This window comes from Accipiter gentilis, chromosome 25, assembly GCF_929443795.1.
Source record: "Accipiter gentilis chromosome 25, bAccGen1.1, whole genome shotgun sequence".
NCBI lineage: Eukaryota > Metazoa > Chordata > Aves > Accipitriformes > Accipitridae > Astur > Astur gentilis.
In genome coordinates this window covers 22,823,141-22,846,186 of record NC_064904.1, presented here as the reverse complement: position 1 = coordinate 22,846,186, position 23,046 = coordinate 22,823,141, and positions in this window count along the sequence as shown.

Here is a 23,046-nt window from a genome sequence, read left to right as displayed (position 1 = left end):
GGTCCAAAGTAAAGCAACTCAGCTGCACAGAGAAAAGCCTGTTTGCTTTTGCTAAATTCAAAGGCTTTTCAGGATTACCTCTGGGACTGGATTCCTCCCTCATTACCCGAGTAGTCCAACTGCAACCGATGCCTACACACGCTGGGGGCTTGCTCCTGCAGCCGCGGCACTAACACAAGCTGCAGCAGCGGCACACCTTGTACGTGCACCAGGTTCGTAATCCTGAACCCCTGTGAACTCAAACTGCTCCCGCTCTGGGCCTTACCTGCTGGCACTGAAGCCACCCAAGTAAGTAACTCAGTTCTTGTGAAAAATCCACCCATCCTGCTGCTGGATGAGACCTTTCCAAATCAGATGTTATCAAGAAGACTATTACCAGGGTCTCGTTAGCCGTGCTGCGCTCCAGCTAAATCCACCCACCTCCCAGCCAAAAGAGAAGCCAGCCCATCATTTAGGCAACTAGAAAACACAGTAAAAGCCCCAGGAATAAATAATCTATGTTTTGAATAAGTAATCTATGTTTTGTACTTAATTAACACAAGCCAGCCCAAAGAAAGATAAAAACAATACTCAACCACCTGTTTTGCAAGACTGTTTTCTTAGAGAGCGACATGGGATTCACACCAGAGATGACAGAGCCCAACAAACCACAGAGCACCAGCCATGACTTATCTCCATAGGCAGTAACTGATAACACCACACTGGATGGGGCACCACCACTTTGTGGATGTTAAGCTGGAGCCCATAGTATAAATCTGTTTCATACTTGAGCAAACTTGGCTCACCTCAGGCTGCAGTCACACAGAGCTTGCACACAGTGAGCACTTGGGCATCATCACCGTGCTCAGCACCATCCCCTCGCTCCCAGTCCAGATGTTTTACCATGATTCCTTGTAACACAGAACAGCTGAAGACATCCTCTCAGCACCAGCTTTAAGGCTGAATTGGAAGGTCAGCATTATAAAGACAATGAGAGGAGCACCTCCTGTGTAGCCACCTAAACTCCCATCAGTGTCAGCTGCATTGTGTTAATGAGCCACTAAACACAGATACTATTAATCGATGTGTGATCAACATTCACTACAAAATGGCCCCGGGAGCAGTTCTCCTCCCCTTAAAGTGCTAGATATTGTAAGGGCATAAGTTATAGTAATAGTTGACTTGAACTATTATCAAATGGTAAGATCTAGTAATTTCTTTTCAGTGTGTCAGAATGCTATTCTGCTGAATGAGACTGTCTACGTATGAAAGCTAAAAGCAGAGGTGACCTCTGTGCCCGGTAGGTACTGTCTGAATAGCACATCCACAATTCACTCAGCTGAATGCAATTTAACTCTAGTATTTCCCTAACAAGTTGTTTCTCTCACACAGATTTTTATCTGCAGTCCATTTTGACATCTCAAGGAATTCATCAAATCACCATTTGCCAGTGCTGTGAAACACCTGTTTCTAGTGCTAATAGCAATGGCTTATCTTAAAACCCCCAAAGCCCTCCAAACCACCCAATTCTGTAGCTGTTTCAGATCAAACAAGGAACCGTTTGAAATGGGGTTTCAAATTATTGTAAGTTCCAAACGTACGCAGTATCCAGTGATGTATTTTACCCAGGCCTTGGGGAGTGTGAATGCATTGGGTGACACCCAGACAGGGTGCTCCGAGGGGAATTTCAGGGTGGGAAGACCGGGATGCGGGAGGATGCTGCCCCGTGATGCAGCTATCCCAGCTCAGGGAGTCCCTGGACGGAGGTGCCGGCGCACCGGCTGGGATGTCGGCTGTGGAAACTTCCACCCAGCGCCGACGGGACGGTTGTTAACCCTGCCTGCGAGGCCAGCACTGGTGTGCAGCCAGCTGCCGGTGCCCGGGGGCCATCGCAGCCCCGGCCCCCCCGCCACCCACCACGGCTCTGCGGGACAGCGGGGCCCGAGGCGTTGCAGTCGCACAGAAACACACTGGAATAAGTAAAAGGGCATGAATACGTGCCCTCATCGCCACCCCCTAACCATGCTGTGCCCATGGCGTTGCCCTCCGGGCTGCGGGTTTAATTGTCCTGCAATTGCTATGGCCCGGGCTGGCCGTATTTTTCTTCTTTCCCAAAGCAAGCGAGCCAGGCTGGTCCACGCATGGACGACTTCCCTGGGCAGGAGCATCGCTGGAATCTCACTGCCGGCAGAAGAACTCTGTGCCATCTGTGCCGAGCAGTTTGTTTGCAGAGCACGGCTACCTTCTGTTTGCTACCTTCAGAAATGAAATTGCACAATGCAGGAACAATCACAGGGAAACATTTCTGTCATCTTCGCTGGTACCCTCAGCTCTATGGCCTCCTGAATGTGAATTAGTGTCTTAAGCAGTTTATTCATTCATGGCAATCTGTTCATTTATTTTCAAGAGATTGTATAGCTCCGGGAAGCCTTGCATGTTTGGTTTTTTCTTTTTTTTTTACTTTCTAAGCTCTGACTACAAGATATTCTTTCTTTTTCTCAGATCGTTTCTGCTTCCACTCTGCTGAGCTGATGCATGAGACAGACAGCCCTGGTCTCAGAAATGGGAAGGAGGAAGATGTAGGACTTCAGCGAAGAACGCTGAAGCTGATGCGAATTACCCAGAGGTTGCACTCGGCATCTGCACAGCTCCGAGGGGCTGAGGGGGCTGGCAGCCGGCGGCAGTGCAGGATGCGGCCATCTGAACACCCTCATCCTCTGGGTCATCCCACCCCACCGCTGAGCACCACAGCAGCGGCTGTGCTGCAGGACACGCTTTACCCGGCACAAGAAGGCACGGGCAGCCGGCCGGTGGCATGGCTGATGGACAAAGGATGAACCCCTGCCTCCTTTGAAATAAACTGCAATAGGAAAACTGACTTGGATCTCTTGGGAAAATAAACTTTCCCGAAAAGCTCTCAACGCTCCCTGATTTTCACCGCAGCGAAGCACCGCAGGAGCAGTCGCTTCCCTTCTGTGGCAAATACCGTGAGCAGATCACAGCCCAGTTTACTGAACTATTCAGCTTTGGTTTTCAAAGCGAAACGCACAAAACAATGTAAATCTTTCCAAAGCCTAAATAAATGTTAGTTTTACAGAATGGACATCATCCAAGTAGAGCTTTTGTTTTGGTTTTTTTTCTGGATTGTTTTTATTTTTTGAGATTTTTGGAAAAAAAACCCAACAACCCAAACCAAACCAAATCAAAACCAGCTCATTAGCACAAATGTAGAAAGGTATGATAAAGGAATAGCATGGCAGCGGGATTACATTCCAGCCACAGCTGAGGGTAGCACAACATTTGTCTTTGTGCAGGAAGCCAGAACAGAGCTTGGCATCATCCAGGTTTCAGCTGAATCCTATTTTGCAGCTTTAGTAGGACGAAGCGGGGCTGCAGCACAGTGCTTACCTTGTGCAAAGCAGTCTATTCCTTCTCTGTTATTTTGGATCTGGTGCCACAGTCTTTACAAAGAAAAAACTCTCATTAAATCTCTTCTTGTTTTCTGTTCTTTGGGTTTTTTCCCTCCTTGCTGGAGCTCAGAAGGGTTGTACAACACCAAAGCAGATATACTATTAGTTGGTTTGTCCAGAACTAAGTATTAGTGTTACAAAGCAGAGATTTGGCAGAAAGCTTATCTGTGTTGCCTTTGAGATCAGTGTCCCCAGTGTGGTCACCTAAGACTGCAGCAGAGACCTCCAAAACACATCATTCTGTTTCTAAAATACAAGGTGTTATCTGTACAGAGAAGACAGTTCTCTAGTGTTTTTCTTCCCCTGTGACTTTTACTTACTGGCAGACAGTATGAAAATGTGCAGCTGCATTTAACATATCATATTTTCAAGTAATAGACATTTCAGGTCAGGTTTTTGCTGTTTGATCCATTAATCATATATTTCCCTGAGTCCAGAAATTATGTTTATTCTATATAGTTATGGCTTATTAGGGTAAATTGGTTTTCTCAATGGCTTTATTCACTTCTACCATGTTTTTCTGAGAATAATCTAGCTGACTATTTTTTTCCACTGCTTCTTTCATGTACTAGTTCCAGCAAACTAAACTGGATATTCTGCGTGATTCCAAAGTGTTCCTGCTGGTTTCACAGAAGTTATTTTTATTTCACAGATACTGAAAAAATATGAACATTTGATGAAAATACCCATGTTCACTTGTAAGTCCAAGAATTTCCAAATTGTTGCTGTTGCTGATTAGTTTTCTATGAAGAAAAGGATTGTTAGCTTATGAGAGATCAGATCATAGCACTGCTCTGTATCGTCCATGCCATAAGTAGCTAGTAATGAACAGCCAAATTTATCAGCTCTTAAGATACTCAGTAGCTAAACCATTAGCTCGTGTTGAAAATCTTCAACTGTTGTAATGAATTCTAGCCATAGAATATTCACACATTAAAAAAAAAAAAAGCTGATATTAAACCCAAGAGTATCAGAAATGAAATGAGATTTAAAATGAGAGTCTTGTAGGAATTAGATTATTCTTGTGTAGAAACACAGTCCACAAGTTCTTTAACATCCTTTCTAACATGAGACAGCAAAACCCATTTGAAGAAATCAAGAACAGATGAGGAAAAACCCAGGAGCAAATGCTGAATCCCCAGTGAACAAAGATTTCAACTAGTTCTGCTGAAAATAATGGCCTGTTGAATGGGACGTGTGCTAGGGAAGGGAGAAGAAGAAACGCAGCAGAAGAAAGAAAATCAGGAAAGCTGAAGGCAGTGTTTGCGAGTTCCCTCGTATTTGCTGTGGAAGTAATATGACGGTAATGAGGACAGCCTCAAATGAGACAGCGGGGTAGACAAACTTGGAAAACCTGAGCTTCTGGGTCATTTCTAAGGATCTGTGAAGTACCTTCCCTTCCTAATATCAATGAAGTCCCTTTGTAAGTTTATAGAAAGTTCTGGGGAAACAATGTAAAACTGCAAACGGAAGCCTGAGTGGGAGACTCTCCTTGGGCACTCTCAGCAGGCTGCGTGCAACAACATGCAGAAAAAACACTTATTGCTTAAATTATGCATTCCCATTTGTCTCCAGGTAGACTTTGAAGTGCTTTTGCTAGAAGAACTCTGTCTTCAGAATGAATTTCTCATTTCGTTGCTGAGCAGATATGAAGCAAAAGGAGAACTGCACATTCATTTAAAAATTCCTAGCAACGCGCCGCATGCTGCTGTGGTTTCAGAAATTAATTTGATGGTTCATTCGAGCAGCCTGCCTTTGAACTGGGCAAATCCCAAATCAATGGAGAGCACGGGCTGAGGCTGGCTGCTCCATCCTGCAGCGCTGATGGGTCCCTAACGAAGCTTTGCAACGTGCCGCCTTCCCAGCTACGGGCGCCGACGGACCCGGGTGTCATCTGGGGGCTTCTCCCGTGCCTGGTGACCTGAAGCAATTGGGACGCGGTCACGATGAGAGAAGGATCTGCCAAAAACCTCGCTGACAGTCTCTTCCAGGGGCGCGAGGCCCTGACAAGGACCCTCGCTCCCCACATGCGTTTTAGGCTCCTACTCGCAGCATGGAAGCAGAGCGCTAAACCGCGCGAGCCAGAAACATCACCTCTGCCGACAGCGTTCACACACGAGAAACGGCCAGCCCACAACTCCTCCGTCACCTTTCGGTACCTGCCAGCCAATTTGTAGATGCAAATGAGGGTTTTTTGCAACTTAACAAGCTCCCCACTAACATTTTGCATATTCAGTTAATGGAGGGTTCCTGAAAAGTCAGATTATTGTGGTGCATATGGCACATCCACATCTTGTTACATCCATGTGGCATTTCCCAGGGTAGAAGTTTTTGTTATTGATGCTCTCTGTCAAGCTCAGGACACAAAATTACTGCAAAGCATCAATGTTTTCCACAGGAAAAAAAAAAACCAAAATTAAAAAATATTTTTTTCAAGGTATAGAAAAAGTAACTATGGACAGAACAGCAACTTGCGTTTCCATATTACTGTGGCTCTTCCTCTTCCTGGGACAAGCACTAACGTGAAGAATGGTGCAATGAGGGATTCAGCAGGTATGTGCAAGAGCAGCTGTAGGCTGTGCAGCAGAGCACCAAAGTGCGTTGTGAAGCAGACATTAGTATTTTGGTGACGAGCACTGGCACAGGTAAATCTTCTCAGATTTCTGCAAAATGGACATTCTTAACCCGTTCCTGATGTACTGAAGAAGCTCATTTTTAACATTCAGCTCCATTTGATATCGCAGGCATGGAAGCCAGAAGCCCAGATCTCCAGATTATCTTTGGGTGACAGAAATATAAAAAAGCAAAATTGAGTCCACCCCAATTTTTAAAGGGCAATGCTGCAAAATAATCATGAGCAACATTGTTCAGATCTTCTTGTACCCTTCTTTGGCTGCTATTCAGTTACCCTCTCAAAAAATACCTCCCCAGTTACAAGCAGCCTGCCAAATTTCAGTGTACGAAAATTTTTTCTGGGTTCATGCTAAACTCGGAAAGAGAAGATGCCAGAGCAAGCTGGGCTCCTCCTCCCCACACTAGCCACCAAGGATTCAACCTTCCTTTCTTGTGCCTGCAATTAATTTAATGATACAAAAGTGCCATTTTGATGTTCAAGGACCTGATGAATTGGTGCTAGCAGGGACGCAGGCAGCAGACCAGCCTGTGGATGCAAAAAGGTAAAGGAGAGGGAAGAAAAACAAGTCTCTTGTCAGCAGACAGTCATAACATCCTGGGTGCTTTCAGGTAGTCTTTAAAATGCCAGGACGATTATTCCTCACTCTACCCAGCTTTGCTACCTTCATTTTTTAATGACCCAAGCTACAGCTTCTTCGTAGCTGAACCTGCTAATCTCAGGCATCGCTGGGGGGGAAGGTGCTGTTTATTAGTGACAAGTCACATGTGCAGCCTCTTCTTTTGCTGACCTCTCATCCTTTCAAGTAGAAAATACCCCTAATTTCCAGTTCCCTCACAGCAAGCATCAATCCCAAGCCCACCGATGGCAATGCTATACGATGCAATGCAGGAGCGCAGGTTTCGCTGTGGCTTCACAGTGCAAGGAGTTTTAAGCACTGGCCTTTGCCTTCCTTCCTGACTACATTATCTGAGTAACCTTTAAAAAAAAAAAAGACAAAGTCATTTAAAGTGCTATTAAGCAGCGTGGGGGCACAGCGCATCCCTCTGCCAGGCTGTGGCAGCCATGGGGCTCTGTCGTACCTCGCAGAGCACCACAAACAAGAAAAGATCGTCAGCTGTTCAGAAATGATCCCCAAGGTCTCAGTTTGCATTAAAAAAGAGTATATCCTTAGCTCAAATATAGGCATATCAAACAAAGGGTAATATAAGCTTATCAGCTGGAGAACTGTCAATATTACTTAACTTCTGAGTTGATTCAAAAGTTTCAAATTATAGTCATCACAGGTAATCTTTAATTTAAACCAAGGAGCACTTTCTGAACACTGACTTACACTTTCTTTTGAAAGAGGAAATACTGATAAATAGAAAATATAACCTGAGAATCTAGAGACAGAGGTTATCACCGACTTTGGTTATCCTCACTGTTGAGAATTTGCTCGTGTTAAAGGGGTCGGTACTGAGCGGCGCAGAGGCATGCCCTGAAGAAATCCAGGGTCTTACTGAGTGAAACAGGTTCTGGGCAGGACCACGAGCCAACTGGTTAGGTCTGGGTTTAACCGAGGTGGAGCAGACACCTATTACTGGTTCAGGGAGGGGTCTGGCAGCCAGGATTTGCCGGGGAATTGTTGCAGATGAGGCCTGAGGGCTGTCTGACGCTGGTTCCCCTGACTGCCCCATCTCGTCTTTCCCTGCAGAGCACCAGCCAAAGCCCCCGCGGAGACATTTGGGGATCACCTGCACGTGGTGCTGCTGGCACCTGGCTCCTGCCTTTCTGACGTCTCGCAATAGTCTCACTTTTGTGAAGAGAGCAAAGTTTTTATAACCTACTCGTGCTCTCTAAGAGCTTACGCATTTTGTAACTCCATCTTTATTGACAAAGTTTCTTCTGGGATGCTGTAAATCTGCAAGCTGGGTGACAGGCGAGGTTATGAATTAACAGATTCCCAATACAGAATACGCATCACCTGCAGCTGGTGACAAGTAATTAAACCGTCGCTGTTATCACTGTGGGGATAAGCACGGCAAGTTGCGGGGGGAAGGCACAGCTCAGTGCCTGCTCTGCGGGTGCACAGCACCGGCAGCGGGGGACCTCTTCGCCCCCCACCGGGCAGCTCCTCCGGTCGCCTCCTCCTCCTCCTCGCTACGGGGTAAGAGCCGGCAAAGGGCAGTGACCGCGCGCTTTCTGTGGTGCGTGAGTTTTCTGGGTGGTACCTTCTTGGCATCACCTTAACGCAGCGTTTAAAACCGCACGTGGGCAAGATAAAAATGGTCCAAAGAAGCTTTGCTTTCATCCGGTCCAATCTGGCCCAATTATCGCCTCGGTGGCTTAGGCTGGTGGCCGTGCTTTTGTGCTGCAGCAGGCGTGGGGGTTAGCAAGCGAGGGGTCTGCCGGGTCTGCCAGCCTCCCCCTTCCCCAAATCATTGGGCAACCTCCTCCCGGGGAGGTGGTCGGCAGGGGACTGCCTCCACGGAGGAGAAGCCGTGAACGGCAGCTCCGCTCAGGGACCGTTCTGGTGGGAACTGCCTGCATTCAGAGCTCGTCTTAACCTCCCGGACCGAGGTCATTAGCTCCCAGGAGGAAGGGGGCCGGGCAAGGCAAATGCTGTAAAACTTCACAATTTTAAGGTATAAAAGATTCAAAGGAGTTGTTTAGACTCACAGAATAAAATTACACGTTTGTTCAAGCCCGGCAGAACTTCACCAGAAGGGACAATAAGGTGGAGGTGAGTCCCAGGGAGCACAGCCAGCAGCCCGGGCTCTCCGGTGCACCAGTTTCATACTAACAAATACAAGCAGGAGCAGAAAAAGTCATCTGGACAGAGGGTTACAGCAGGGTTACAGCAGCCGAAGGCAGACCTCAGTCATGCTGCTTCCCATGTGTCAGGATAAGGCAGCAACAACAGAGGACCAGAACGCTCTTTTGTCACAAAGATCAACCTCAGTTTGTCTTGTTGTGCCTCCAGTACGTTGCTGCTTTATATTGGCTTTGGCACTTTCATGCATGAGAACAAGACAGTCTGGCAGTCACGGGCAGCAAGGACAGCAGCCTGGGCTGCGGAAGGGTCCACCTGAGGAACCTCTTCTAGAACGTGAACAAACCACTGCTCTAGCCCAAACCCAGCTTCAATTTAAAAATTACCTTTGCCAGGTGCCCCCCAGTCAAAGCTTCTGTTGTTCACACCTGCTCTGGTGTTTTCTCTTTAAAGCACTTTCCTGAGATCAAAGCACTACTATTGATGACCATCCTGAAATACCAGGCAGAAAACAGAGCCCTATTTTGCTGAGTTCTGGGCAAATCCATATCAGACGCACAACCCAGGTCTAAGGATTGGCTCTGAGAAGTGGTTACAGAAGCAAAAATGAGCCTCGAGGGTTCACGGGTGCTGGCGATCCAGCGCTCAGGACGATTCCTCCGTGAGCACCAAAGGGGCAGAACGAGCACTCCAGACCCCTCCTGCCGGGGAAGTAAATTCCATTTAGCTCTTGACACGACCTCAGTGCGGTTACACGACGCAGAACCAAAGTGCTGCGGCAGAAGAAACCGGCCTCCACGCCTCTGGCCGGCGCCCCCCACCCTTCGTTACCGACTTCTCGGGCTCTGGGAGCAGCGCGGCTCCGGCAGCGGCAGGGCTGGCGGGTGCGAGGCTGGGGCCGACACCAGGAGCATCCCAGATGTGGGAACATCCCAGGCAGCAGCTGCAGCCCCGGAGCACGCCGCCAGGCACGCCGGTTCACCGGCATACCCATTCGAGGCTATTGGTGCTGAGCAGGTTCAGAGCATCTGAAATTCCTTGCTTGATATTTGGATCATCAGCATTTTAGAAACCATCTGTGTATTCTCTGATGATTCAAGTCTACTTGCTTCCCAACCATATTTAGCACGGACCTCGTTAACTTCTTCCCTACCAGAAGCTGCATTTCCCAAGCGAGGCAGAGCCCGACACCGCGACGGCAGAGCCGAAAACACCCCGAGACCGGCTGTGCCTTTTGCTCTCACAGACCGACAAGAAAGCAACGCAATCGGTCATACAAAGCAGATCCCAGAATCTCCTTTTTGTTGCAATTATTTTTAGCTTACCCTGTTCATGAGCCCCCAAACGCTCCTTCCTCACTATTCTGTATTTCTTTCTCCATCACTGGCAATGGGTGCTGGGACGCTTTCTGTAAAGTCTGTGGCAGAATGTTTAAGATAATTCCTCCTTCTCTCCTACCTGCACTAAAGGTCTGGGAAGTCAAGTGCTTGCAGCTTTAAAAGTAACACCCAGCTGCTACACAGCATTTCCAGGAGCAGCCCATGCAATGGAAGAGAGTGTTTTATTTATCTGCAAAATCCAAAGCGTTTCAGGTTTGCAGCTGGCATCCTAATTTCCTGAGATAAATAATCACTTTATTTCTTTGCATGGGTGGTTATAAATATTTGAACACACGACAGATAATACTATAAAGTTATCTATTGTTCAAAAATAAAAATAGAAATATATATCTATGTCATGGTAAAGACTTAAGGTCTGTACAACTGCAGCTTTTTTAAACACAATTGTTTGGAAGAAAAATCTTGGTTCAGTGTATTAACAACATACAAAGAGTTCTGCTTCTCAAACGTAGAAAAGATTTGGCAGGTAAATAATATATTCAATTATCAAGTCACAAATAATAACGTAAGTTACCATTGTCCTGCGAGCCACTCTTATTTAACAGAGGAAAAACAAATTTTACCTTCACTTTATTGCCCTCTGGTGTAGAAGCGGGGGCATGCACCGCCACCACCGCCACTGCCACTGCCACCATCACCGCCACCATCACCATCAACACCACCACCACCATCATCACCGCCTCCACCACCACCACAGCCGCCAAGCAGCAGCTCCCTCCTCTCCGGCGCCTGCAGAAGCTGCGGGGGGAACCCTGCCCTCCTCACCTGGGGGTGACAACGGGCGCTGGAGGATGCCACAGGAGGCAGATGAATATTTTCAAAGGGCTCTTTTGAAATAAATAAATAAATAAACAGGATATTTATAAAAGACAGTGAATTAAAATGCATCTTGTCTTTAAAATATAATGCAGTCTTATCATAAAACGTCATTACCAGTTTTAAGGACAGAAAAGAAAATCTTTAAAATTAAAAATAAAATGGCTATAAATATTCAAAAGAGATTTTTACAGTTAGATAGACCCTTGGGGGAAAAAGCCCCACCCACTGATTTTTTTTTCAAATGAATTGTTATTGTGCCTTTGATCAGCAGCGGTTCCCCAAGTCTAAGAGCCTGTCAGGTTCTGCTATTTGGTCATCTCTGGGGGAAACGCAGCCAAGCGATTTAGGACAACAAATCTTTCATGACATATGCTGCCTGACGTAGACGGTGATTAGAGCCGACACAAAAATATGGAACATAGATGAAAAGTAAATGTTGTTCCCTATAATTTGATGGGAAGGACTTTTTCAAGTATTACCATGTTTTGTTCAGATTAACTTATCTCTGCTTTTCCACAGAAACCCAAAGAGCTGGAGGGAAGCAAGAAGGAAACTGAGTAAATAAGTAAACACGTAAACAAATAAATAAACACAAGATGATTAAGTTTTTGCATTCAGATTTTACCAAGAGCAAAAACAAAAGGATGTCTGAAATGTTGTTATGCACAAACAGTTCAGTTAAAGTAAAGAATGTTTATATAATATATATGTTTATATATATAAAATAAAGATATTTTTAAACAGATTTTTTTTGAATGAGGGCGCCGAGGTCCAACGCTCCAGCAGGGAGCTCCGCGTACCGTGCGCATCTCCCCATCTCTTTGGGAAGCGGGTGGGCAGGGTCTGCCGTGGGGGTACCCTGCCCGGGTCGGGGCGGTGGGGAACGGCAGCGGCTCCTCGCGCCTCCTGCTTCCCCCGCCACGGCCGTCCCGCGGGCACCCGGGGCCGCCACGTCCCCGTGGGCTGCCGGCCCGAGGGACGTACGTGGCACCGGGAGCGTTTCCCTGGGCTGCCCTTAGCCGACCCGCGGTGCGGTGCGGAGGTTCGGCAGCGGGATGGGTTCATGCGGGTAGCTCAGCTTTTGGCAGAGCACCCAGGGTATGTTTTTATGCACACCCAGCGCTCGTGCCGCATCTATGTACGTACCCACACAAACACCCGTTGGAGGGCTTGTTGGAAAATGCTACCCATTAATAATGCACTAAGGCGTTAAATACCTTGATGGATCAACCAGCTCTAACAGATACACCAGCTTCACAGACAGTGATGATTCTGCTATCAAAAATCACGTGTTAAACTGACCTAACCGCATTTTTACTACGTGACTCTCCTGATCTACATCAGCGGGGTGTTTGGCAATCCATTGAGTCAGTTTAGCAGCTGTGCCCACACGTTCCTGTATGGATGTGAAGGAAAGACAACGAGGTCTAAAGTGACGTACACAAAGTCACTCTCCGATGTATGCATACATTCCGTAACTTTGATTTAAGCTAAATCAGTGCCTTCATCTTTTTTGTACCCGCTATTCCCCAAACCTTTTTCCAGCTGACAGTATCCTCCATATTCTTATTTACCAGTTTCTTTAAATTAATAAAATCAACTTTGTTTCTTCTTTCCCAGACAGTCAGAAGTAGGTGCTGAGTCTGTCAGCAGGCTGGACCCCCCCTGCCACAGACTGACAGAGAAATGTATCCTGTCTTTGAGTAGCATTCAAGTGATCACCTTGCTTATGATGATATGATGGTTTCATTTGCTCAGTGTTAAAAATGTTGTTTTCTTTCTATTTCAAACTTGTTTAGCTGCTGCTCCCAGGCACTGGACCTTGTTGTACATTTGCTTCATAAGTTAGAGACTTTTATTATCAGAAACCTTCTCTCCTGCAAGTGCTTAGGTAGTGATGAAATCTTTTTTTTTTCATTGGGTAAACTAAATAGATTGAGCTTGTTTAGTCTTCCACTGTAAAGCAGGTTTTATGGACCTCAGATCATTCTTGCCACCCTGAAATTTTTCTAGGTTGTCAACGTTGTCCCAGGAAGGATTTGCACTTTCCAAAAGTGTGTATGAGAACTGTAACTACAACAGCTGTACACCAAACTGCCTCCAAGCCCATGTTTGGATTTATGAACCATTTTTGCATAATATCTCCACATCAGTACACACAGGGATTCTTTGGTTATGTGCTGAATGCAACAATATGTTTATTCTGTAATAAGAAGAAGTTTTCAGTATGTCCAGTACACGTCTAAAACAACAGCCAGGATATTTCTGCAGTGCAACACTTCCAGTACTTTTTCAGTGGGGAAGGGGCAGCCCACAAATCATTTAGGAGCCTGAATGTTTTCCTGGTTCCAAAACCACGTCTTTGAGGTTTCATCATGCAAAGGTGCCTGCACAGCTCTGGTAAGCCTGCCCCTTGCATGTCCAGAGACTATTCCAGTTGCAGACCAGTGCAGAGACAGGTAACTGGGCAGGTACTTGCACACGCCCAGCGTTAACAACGGGTAACGCTGGATGCAGGGGAAGTGTAACAGCACGAATATCAGTGATGGAAGTCTTTGAGAGTTACATGCGTAGTGCTTGTGAATAATTACTGGCAGATTTTTCTAGCTGTCTCTTTTGATTTAGTAGCTTTAGTGCAAGAAGCAAACAGCCTCATCTGTGGAGCCAGTGGGTTCGCTGGTATTTGTGGGTTATAATTTTGCAAGGATGTGAGCAGATTACAAATTTCTCACCTGAGGACAAGTTTTCCGTTTCTGTTGCTGGGCTTCTGCAGGTGCACGTTCATCATTACATGGAGCAAAGCTGGCAGGAGAAGCCTCTGTGGGAGAAGTAACTGCATGCACGGCTTGATGCATCTGCATCAGACCTCTGCAGCCGTGCCCTCCCGCCCCGTCGCCTTGAGCAGGGCACTCTCGCGGGCCTCCGGGAATGGCTAACAATTCTGGCTGCACCCTCCTGTGAGGTGCCAGCTCCAGTCAGGAGGTACTGGGTAACTGGAGTGCCCAACTGGTGTGCTCCAGCCAGAGGAACCTCCTGTTCCCGCAGTGCAGAAAAGCCCTGGGGAGACCTCCTGCCTCCTCCTCTGCAAGCGCACCCGTACAAGTTCTCGGTTTCCCATTCCTAAAAACACAAGGTGTAGAAATCACAGCAGTAACTACCTTCCGTGTGAGGCTCAAACCCTTGAAGATTATAAAACCCCTTCATGGTCTATAATCAGATTTTTTTTTCCTAAATATGTCTAGAAAAACTTTTAAGTGCCTATGAGGTAGAGCTTGTAGCCTAAGAGGAGGAATGATATAGGGGTGTCAAACCTACATTGCTAGCAGCTGGTATCAAATTAAGATATAGATTTGCAAATCTTCCAGCACAGAAGTGGTCCCACGGGGGAAGTCAGTGGCAGGATTTTGTGAGATAACGTGTCAAGGGAAAGTGTTGTCATAAATTTCGGGGGGGGTGCGCTGGGCTCTCAGCATGCTGCTGTGCTCAGCCTTAAAATATATTGGGCTGATAAGTGTATCCCTAATGTAACCATTTGGCAGCGTTGTCAGAGTGCTGCAGATGTTGGTTTATACTTAAGAATTAGGGAAGCGGCATTACGAAGTACTGCCTACCCGCTCCATTTAGATGTTTGGGGGTTTATTTCTGAAGCTTTAGTTTTCACATCTCCAAGGTATTTTCACCCCTAAACGGGTGCAGTGGCGGACTGACAGGCTCCTCCGTCCCTGTTTTGGAGCTCACACGGACCTTAGGAATCAACGTTTCGGTAGAGCCGAGACTCGGTTCGGGCTGACCGGGGCCATGGAGGAGGCAGCATGTGAGCACCTTCAGAGACATGTGTGTCTTCTTACTGACATTCATCCTGGTCAGGGAGAAAAGAGCGAGACTGAGCACCTTCAGCAAGATCCTTGTAGCGGGCAGGGGCAGGGAAGGGGTTGCTTTCCAAAGTTTTGGAGAGCTTTGTGCTAAGGACCTCCACTCAGAGAGCACGGTCCGTGCGAGAGAGGTCACGGCGTGTTCTGCGTCCTCAGCCTTCCCCTCCCGAGCTCCTCTGCACGCTGTATTTCGGCCGGGAAGGAAGGGTGAGCGGGTGGGATGCTGCTGGGGACGAGCGATGGGGGAAGGCGGCGGGGAGGTGCAGGGTTCCTCTTAGCAGAGCCAGAGCCAGGCCAGCCCCGACGGCCAGCGCGTCTCCGGACTACCGCATCGTTCCCACGCTGACTGCTGCGTGCGAGCAGCAGAGACACATTTAAGGCAGCGTTAGCAGATCTGGCTCTGCGGTGGGTGGTTGAGCAGCCTGGGTCCTCGCCGCGGAGAGGGATGCTCCCGGATCCTTTGGAAAGCAAACCTCACGGTAGGGCTCTGCCCTACCAATGTGTCATGATTTTTGGGAAAGTTAACCTGCACAGTTGACTTTCCCATCCAGACATCGAGGACATACTTAGTCACCTTTCCAGACTCCCATCGCTCCTTTTCCAGGGAATTAGGTGGATTCCCCCCTCCGTCCCCTGTAAGACACAACCCAAAAGCTATGACGGCCTCAACAGCTTCCTCTCTGGGCTCCAGCTCTTTTCCACTGTGAGCTGTGTGTGTGAAGCCGTGGCTAAGATGACAGGACGTATATCGCTGTGGACTAGCACACAATAAACAAAAAGGCAGCAGTTTGCTTTTTTATGCATGGATTAAGCATATATATGCAGATATTAGCAAATCTGCTATTCAAGTGTCAGCATAGGAATAGCTTCACAATCCCAAACTCGCCAGAAATTAAATGAAAGGAAAGACGAAGGATTTGTAAAGCCCAGTAACAGAGAATTAGAAACTAGCAGAGAAGAACAGATGAAGATACTATTTTTTTATAATGGGATTATATTATCTTCTATCCTGAGATATTCAAAACCCAATTCATTTTTTTGTACGGCTTGCCATACTAATCATAAGTCATCAAGGCTGACAAAGAGCTTGTATGCTCTCACAACACAAGGATCTTTGCTAAGGTACAATGCGGCAAAAGGGCTTGGGCAGCAGAAAGCTCAGTCTTTAAAGGCAAACACAGAAGGATGCTTACTTGGTGACATTGGTGCCATGGTAAACTGAAAGGATGCGTATGGGCCACTTAAATGAAAGGATACTTTCCATGCGCTTGGAGGAATATGCTATTTTTAGTCTAAATATCAAACAACAGGGTTTGGTTGTTGATTAGGGATTCAAACGTGACGCAGTGCGTTGACACAGCCGTTAGCTATTTCCTACTTCACATCCCTGCAATTCATCCACAGGGTTTGGGAAATGTCATCACAAACCCTGCACAGCAACCCTGCCACACCAAAAGCACCTTACCAGAAACCATATACCAGCTCTGCTGCCTGCAGGAGCCTGGCATGACACAGCACTCCTCCAAAATTGTCATTTGATATAGCATGGCCATGTGCTCTGCGTTGTAGTCAAAATCTATAGTTGCATCCTGTAACTCTAAATTATTTCTTCCTCCTCAGCTCATAAAGAAGGGACTCACACAGCCATCTTGCAGAAGGGGCCCTGCCAACAGACTGGTTTTATCACGTTTTATCAGTAGCTTAGAGCACAGGGGTTTTGGGGGTGGAGGAGTGTGGGCAACAGCCTGCTCCACCCTGCCAAGTCCTCCTCCAAAGGGAGACAGAGCCCGGCTTCCCCGCAGAGACGAGGACGGAAGGGACGGTCATGTCAGTCCCCCGGCTGACCCCCCCGCCTCACAGCACAGGGTCTTCAGCTTGCTTTCCGAGGCAAGGCTCTCTCTCAAATCCTTACCATGTTCTTCCCTTGGCTGAAAGACTCAGAAGAGCCAAGCACAGAATGAGGCTTGTCTGCAACGGTCCCACTATGCGGCAAACCCAGGCTGAGAGGCAGGAGTTTGGCTCAAGAGACCTCCTGTATTGACTCAGGCAATACAGAGAAGCTCCAGAAGACAAGGGGGAAGCAAGAAGAAAACGCAGGACTTGATCAGCTGCCTGGCGATGCTGGAAAACAGTAGGTAGGAAAGCACATTATCTCTGAAAGCCGTAGGAGGGGGGGAAGGCAGGAGATGATGCATTAGCCACCCTATTTTCCCCGGGAAGCTGTTGAGGTGGATAAACCCACCTGTAGGCACGAGTGTGCTCATAGCCCACGTCCTGCAGCAGCTGGGAACTGGTGGGGCATAAGGAGCAGCCAAGCAGGTTCCCTCTCCGTGCCCAAGGCGGCTGGAGAGGCAAAGCGAGCAGGAAAGGTGCCGGAGCACAGCCCCACCGTTCTGCTTCCCGCAGCTTGGGCTGGGGGCACAAACTCTTCCAGGCTGCATCCGAGCATCAGGTGCCGTGTTGCACTGAAGGGTGCCGGCGAGGGGAGGTAACGCCACGTCTGCCTCCCATCCCACCCGCTAATGGTCCATTGCCTCTGCATCGACTCCAGCCCCTGAAGAGGAGAGCTGGCCTCGGGGCACCGAGAGGGCTGTCGCACAACCGCGTGGACGCAGGAGTCACGTTCTCCCTTAATCTGTACCATCAGCCAAACTTCAGAAGAGGTGCTGGTCACTCTGGGCTTTTGTTGCTTCTCTTTGCAACAAGCATTTACAACCGTAGGCAGAGAAAAGGAGCCCTTTCGCGGTGCCACGATGCGCTCTGTGCCTTAATCATCTACTGCCATAATTGCTCAAGAAGATTTTTCCTGATGCATTTACGTACTCCACCTGATTAGTAGTCGTATAACAGCAAGCAATTTGCCATAATATTCTGAGAGCGCTTAATTTTCTCTTTGATGAAAGAGTTGTAAATGTAGGCACCTGTACTCAACAGTTCATCTGATTACTTACTTCATTATTGTCAAACTTTCCATTATTATTAGGTATTTGCAAACAGCACTATTAGAGCGATACACTGCCTAGTGCCCACTGAAGGAAACACAGGTGCTTTTCTCATAACTACATAGTAATGTATCTTCCATAGATCCTCCTTATGCCAACGTTTTATTTAAGATGAGACGTGGTCACCAAGTTTCTGTGGGAATGGGCTCCTGACAGACAAAGGAGAATACAAAAGCTGAATTTACTGCAGTGAGGTAACCTCATTGAGATATACAAGACTAAATACTTTGATGAAGGACTACTGGTCATCACATAATAGCCTCTATACCATGAATAACTCTTTTCTTCCAATTTTTATTGAAACCAGACTTCTTTTTCACACAGTGAAGCCCAGCTGACAACAGGAAGAGTGTGAGTGAACTAAATGACATGCATGTCCACGTATCAGGTACTGTCTGAAGTCATGGATATTTAAAGTTCCAGCCTTCCCCAGTCCAGGTCCCCACCTGGAAAGTGCTTTTGATAAAAGGAAAGGTCGAATGAACAAAGCTACGTTTTCCTTACAAACCTAAAGAACCTGCTAAAAAGTCAAAACAAATCATCAAGGGCAACGTTTGCTATTGATGGGTCCAATTAAAGTTCTTGATTTTGACTTATAAACCTAAGTCTGAGCTACTCAGGAGACCCACATAACTTCACAGCACTCTGATAGCCGCCATCAGCCTGGGAACTTTTCTTCCTCTCCTACCAGCTGGCTTTGGGATGCTGGTAAAAGGAGAATATTCCCAGGCTACTCAGTCTGTTATAATTTGCTCAGACACTGACCAATTTACTGTATCACACATGATATAATCTAACAAGGGATTTTATCTCTCCTAACATTGAGTACTTCAAAGCCATTCAGGGATGCAGACTCCCCACATAGCCAGACACATGGCACTTGCAAACTGCAACATGCACGTAAGATATGTCAAGTAGTAGAGCTCTAGTATGGGTCTTGACACCCCCTGCTATGCACCCTACACTTTTTTTACTTCTTATCTTGCATATCTCACAGTCCTATGCTTCTGACATGCTTTTAGCATCTACCTACTCCTCCAATTTTTAAGTAGCGTATAGGTTTTCAAAAGCTAAACCAAATATTTTGCTATGTTGGTGCAGAATGTAAGTACCAAGAGCAATTAAATTCTCCTGCAGTACCGCTTACAATGACAAGGCTAAGGAATATGCTCACAGGTTGCTCAGAAGTTCCTCATCAAAAGTTCCCTACTACATCTGTATACAAAGCCCTTCAATGTTCCAGCCTCATGCAACCCATAATGATCAAATCCAATCAAGTCAAAAAGCATATATCGGCACAAGTCATTGTGCTAACCTCTGGAGCATCCTCTCTATTTAGGTAAAGCATGAGGGCTATCAAACTTGACTAGCACAACGTCATCTGATCTGACTTTGTTTTCAAAGGCACCTTATTCACCGCTCGGCGCCGGGAATGCCGTGCTGCACAGCTGATGTTTAGAAAGCACCACGACCCCACAGCAGAAAAATTTGGTGAACACACCCAAAACTCTTCCAGGTTTGGAGCTTTCTGAATTGTCCTAAAATTCCTGCCCATGGAGGTACTTCTCCGTTCCCCCAGCCACAAAGACTGGATGTGGTTCCTGGTGGTTCACACAAGCCTGACTGCTCGCTGCCATCGAACAACAGAGCTCAATTCCTCGCCTTGCTGTGCTCTCCAGAGAACCCAGAATTTGCAAAGTGAGCTGGGAAAGGAGGGAATTTAAGATTAATCAGGCACTGAATTATGCATTAGTGGGCTGCTTTATCAGCGGTTTCTACTACTGGCATCAGGCATGGCCGCTTCCCCATCGTGCGGTGGAGAGTGATGACGGGATGATGCCTGGGCTGAAGTGAACGGGTCAGTGGTCCCGCGCTGTGAAGGCGCAGCAGAAGCGTCTGAGCGGAGCTCACGCAACGCTCACCTTTCTGCTGCGTGGTCCAGGGTCGCCTCCAGTCTTGTGTCCCAGAACAACATAGTCCCTAGGTCCAAGCTGCTCTGATGTATGGAAGGCTTGTTGATTTAACTAAAATTTTACCTGAATTTTAAATTAAAAGAAATATTTTAATTCTATGTCGATACATGCATATGTTTATCATATAAGGGAGTGAAGCCACCTGCCAACAGAAGTCAGTCCTGTTAATGATACTTGTAAAATGCTCAAATTATGTGACTTTTACATACGCCTATTTCAAAATTTAAATTAGACTAGGTTTTGGAGAGGTGGAACCACTAATTTTTTTCAAAGGAATGCAAGAAAGGTGCTTCTTTAGTTATCAACACTGCTATAAATTCATAACAAATTTGTCAATTATAGTTACTAATGGCTTGTTCCCTGTGGAGGTTGCTCAGTACTGGTTGCATCTCTGACTCTACTGTCTATTTTCATCTCTTTAGCCTTTTGCCATCTTTTATTGACAGAAAAGCACACAGATTTTTTTAAATGTCTCCATTCATATTGACTAAAATTTCAAGCTGAGTTATTTCAAAGGCTCGAGCAGTTCAGGGAACATATAAAATTCATTCAGATGTCTTGCTTGCTTTTCTATTAATGACATTCTGCATAAAAGAAAAAAAAATGACATTATAAGCATATTCTTCCCCAGTATAGTTGTTGGTTACAGGCATTCAAGATATGTCTCAAGGTTTTGATATTTGGATTCTATGGGAAAGCATATAGCACAACCAAAGCACAGGAATATTCATCTGTTTCCAGCATGCATTGATTCAGAGCTTGTAAAACTCTGTGATAGAATATAAATGGCTCCAAGTAAATATAACACCATAAAAGGTTTTCTTGGCTCTAGTGCCACACCTTTACATGGAAGGATGTTTTTAGAAGGAATCCCATAAATCAAAATAGCTAAGATGTTCCCATTACCTGAAGTACAGGGTTTCCCAAACTAATTTCATTAATTCTAAATGTAAAACTTAAATTGAAAATATTTACAGCATTCTATTTTTAGTTTTAAAATATTTCTTTCATATTTGATATGAATAGAAGTATATCTTCAGTGTTATAGTATATGTATACAAAAGTACTAACACACGTAGTGATTATCTATTGCTTTACAAACGCCTAGAGGCCGAGATCAGAAGAAAATCCTCTGACTTGTGGGATTACAGCTTTGTCCAATACACTGGAACGAAGTCCCGGACTAGCTGTAGATCCTCCATCTCTAAAATTATTCACCGTCCAAATAGACAAGCCCTGGAGCAACCTTACCTAACTCTGAAGCTCATGCTGCTTTGAGGAAGAGGCTGGACCAGGGACCTCCAGGGGTCCCTCCCAGCCAAAATTATTCAAGGTTTCTGTGGTGTTTTCCCACACCCACTTGGGATCCAGCTCTTCCATCCTGGAAGTTAAACGGCAGCAGGTGAAGGATCCCTGAGCCCAACACACCCGTGACGGAGCAGGTGCACACCAACACACACAGCCACACAGCCCAGGAGGGACCCTTGGCAGGCCACATCTCCGTCCCCCCAGTTAAAGACCAGTGACAGAAGAGCTAACATGTACTTTGGCCAAGCAGGGATATATTTGTTCCAGGTGATTCAGCCTTTTCTCCTACTGGGATGCTGCTAGCGGGTTCAAGAACTGAACCAGAGCTCCTCAGAGGCTAGGGCAAAGAAAGACTATAGTTCTTAATTAAAAATTGCCTTTAACTTTTTTGTTCTTTGAAAAGCTCAAGCCATCAGATCTATCAACAATCTTCAGATGGGATGCCTAGCATGAGGTGAGCTCTCCTCTATGTTCAGGTTTGCTTTTCTTTTGTTATTTATCTGAAACCTGTCAAAGCTTCAACAAAGGGGCACCACTGTCAGCTGTTGCGTACTTAAAGCACTTCTTAACAACCAGGTGAGGAAATACCGAGTACAATGCTCCTTGGTTTGGCAGAACACCTCCTCTTAGGAGGAGTTTGACAAGGTGTTGCCTCACGTTCACCCAGGCCATAGCTTCTTAGTTCCCAAGTCACCGACTTGGACTGCACCCTCAGCCGCTTCCCCCACCTCTGAGCCAGTTATCCTGTCGGAGCAAACCACACTGCTTTGTCGTGATTTCTTCCGGAAAAATCCCTGTTGGTGCTTTCTTATTATCTTAATATCCTCCGTATACCCACAAACTGATTATTTAACCATTTGCCCTAGTACCTTCTCAGGTACTTAATTTAGGCTTCCAGCTCTATAATTTTCCGAGTGCCTCTGAGGGAGAGGTGCTCTCTGCCACCCTCCAGCACTCTCCGTGTACCCCTCACCGCCCCACCTCTCCACAGATAATCACCACTGATTCAGGGGGTTTCTGGGGCAATTCAGCAAGTATTCTAGGTGGATTTCATCAGGCTCCCACAGCTTGAAAACATCTGATTTATCTAAGTACACTTTAATCTTTTCTTTCCTTATTATCCCCTTGTTAAAATTAATTGCAGTAAGTGTCTGGTCACAATTAACCTTTTTCTGAAGGCTGAAACAATAAGGCATTGAATAGTTTAGCCTTCATTTGCTTCCCTTGGCTGCTCAATACTGGGGCTATACATGCCTTTGTCTTCTCTTATTTCTGATGCATTTATAGATGCCTGCCTTTTTGCCTTTTATGTTCTTCGCCCGTTTTATGCCTTCTGCTTTCTGATTTTATCCTTATAGACAGGAGTTTATTCCTTTGTATTCATCCTTAGTCATCTGTCCTTATTCCTGGTTTTCTGGAGGATTCTTTTTATTTCTCCGCGTCCTCAGAGAGCCAAGAAGCAGCCGCGGGAATGCCTGTCTTTCCTTTGCAACAGGAGGTTGTTGTCGTGCCTTTAAAGCAGCTTTGTTCGGTAACAGCCAGTTCTGCTGCAGTTCGTTTTGTCTTTGAATATCCTCCTGGGAGGCCCTTGCTGCTGCTTCCCTGACTTCACTGAAGTCTGCTTTTTTGAACTCTGTTATCATTATTCTGCTGCTCTCCTTCCTTCCTTTCTTTAGAATAACAAATTCCATCATTTTGTATTGTCTTATGGTCATTATCACCCAAATTACTTTCTGCCTTCAGATTCTCCAGCAGCCTTTCTTTTGGTAAATATCGAATCTAAGATAGCTGTCTGTGCCCTTTTATAATGCTTTTCCAATAGACCTTCAGGAGATT